The sequence below is a fragment of the Hyaena hyaena genome, unplaced genomic scaffold (genome assembly GCF_003009895.1).
Source record: "Hyaena hyaena isolate Hyena2069 unplaced genomic scaffold, ASM300989v1 scaffold_358, whole genome shotgun sequence".
In the NCBI taxonomy this organism is placed as follows: domain Eukaryota; kingdom Metazoa; phylum Chordata; class Mammalia; order Carnivora; family Hyaenidae; genus Hyaena; species Hyaena hyaena.
This window is the reverse complement of record NW_024080992.1, coordinates 1,703,912-1,706,354: the sequence shown is the minus strand read 5'-3', so window position 1 is coordinate 1,706,354 and position 2,443 is coordinate 1,703,912.

The following is a 2,443-nucleotide window of genomic DNA, read 5'->3' as shown; positions in this document are numbered from 1 at the left end:
TGCACTTAGAAGGATAAATCGTCCTCCTAATGAAGGCCACACACACGTAAGAATTAGGTAATAAAATTGCCAAAGCATCATTAGGACTACCTGGGGTCTTTTGTCTTCCGACTGTCCAGTCTATTGTCCTCTGAGTACCTGAGAGTCATTGGCCCTCTCGGCATCCTGGCCCTGACCACAAAGCCATCCAACTCCCTTTGCCCTGGTTCCTGGCTGACCATGCCCGCTGCAAACCTTGATTTTCTTTCATAGTTACTATTGAATTATTCTAATGTCCTTCCATGCTACTTTTTAAAAAATGACTCTTAAGGGGCGCCTGGGTAGCTCAGTCGGTTAAGTGTCTGACTTCGGCTCAGGTCATGATCTCATGGTTCTGTGAGTTCGAGCCCCTTGTCAGGCTCTGTGCTGGCAGTTCAGAGCCTGGAGCCTGCTTCAGATCCTGTGTCCTCCTCTCTCTCTGCTCTCCCTCACTCATGTTCTGTCTGTCTCCCTCTCTCAAAAAATAAACTAAAAAAAAAAAAAATTCTTAAGTAGCACTTATCATATTGTATTATCATCATTTCCTTTTTATTTTTTTTAAAGTTGATTTTATTTATTTTGAGAGAGTGAGAGAGAGAGCGAAGGAGAGAGAGCAAATGGGAGGGAAAGAGAGAGAGGGAGAAAGAGAATCCCAAGCAGGGTCCACACCATCAGCATGAACCGTGGGGCCCAAGCCAAAATCAAAAGTTGGACACTTAGCCAACTGAGCCACCCAGGCACCCCTAGTCATTTCGTTTTAGTGTTGTTATTGTAAAGCATATCGCATATATATGAAAAGTCATAATTTATATGTAGAGTTTAAGGAATAAATAATTTTTTAAAAAATCCCATGTTCTCACCAGGCAGGTTAAAAACCCCTTGATCCCATTTCTCTCTCATCTTAACCCACCCGAAGAGAACCATCATTCTGCATTTTAAAATCAATTAGCCTCCTGCCTTTCTTTATAGTTTTATCACTTTTGTATATATCCCTAAATAATCTATTCTTCATATTTTATATATTCTTTGGTGACTGCTTCTTTCACTCATGGTGCATTTTTGAGATTTTTTCCATGTTGCTTCATGTAACTGGAGTTGATTCCCTTTCACGGCTGTGTATCTTCTATGATATGAATATAACATAACATGTATTCAGGCTATCGGGGACAGGTGTTTGGTTTACTTCCAGGTTTTAGTTAATAATGCTGTTGTGAACATTGCTGTATATGCCTCCTGGCATACATGTGCAAGAGTTCTTCTGAAGAATATATCTTGGAATTGAATTGCTGGGTCAGAAAGTTCAAATTTACTAGTCACTGCCAAATTTTTCTTTTTTATCAGTTTACATTCTCACCAGCAACGGGTGAATACCTCTATTGTTTCTTATCTATGTAAACACTTGATATTAAACTGCCTTTTTAATTTTGACAACCTAGTGGTATGAAATAGTTTTAATTTGCATTTCTATGACTAATGGGTAAGGGAATCTTCACATTTCTTTTTACTTCTTCTTAACTCTTAATCTCCTTCACCTATTTTGCCCATTCCCCCCCTCTGGCAACCACCAGTTATTCTCTGTGTTTATGAGTCTATTTCTCTTTTGTTTGTTTGTCTTGTTTTTTAGATTCCACATATAAGTGAACCATATGGTATTTGTCTTTCTCTGTCTGACTTATTTCACTTAGTGTAAAACCCTGTAGATCCACTGACTTTCATATTTATATAAACCAGAGTAGAGAGTCCAGAGAACAGACCCGCATATATGTGGAAACTAATCATGACAGAATGAGCATTGCAAATCCGTGAGGCAGGAAAAAAAACCCCAAGTAAACAAACAAATTAAAAATGGATCCCTACCTTATATCATGCACAAAATCTGTTTCAAATACACTGAAGATATAAATATAAGGAAAACTATAAAACTTCCAGAAAATAATTTAGAAGACTACCTTTGTTATTACAATTTTAAAAGATTTCTTTAACTAGAAACCAGGAGTACAAATATTATCAGAAAAATATTGATAGATTCAACTACATTAAAATAACCACATTCTTGATTTGCTAATCTACATTAGCCACTACATATCATAAATCTATTTTCTATATAAATGAGAGCTCTCCTCAGTTCTGTTTTTCTATTTGTCTCTCCTTTATCTGACTAATATCATACGGTCTTAATTATAATAGTTTGATAGTGATTTCTGGTAAGGAAAGTCCTCAGTCTTCTTCTTGGTTAGGAAAGGTTATTCATGGTCCTTTAGCCTTCCATTTATATTTTAAAAACACCTTATCATATTTTTTTAAAAAAGAATCCTATTGGATTCTTTATTAGAATTGCTTCAAATCTGAAGATCAGTTTGGGGGAATGCAAAATCTATCATACTGAATTTCTTTTTTTTTTTTAATTTTTTTTTTTTTTTTATTT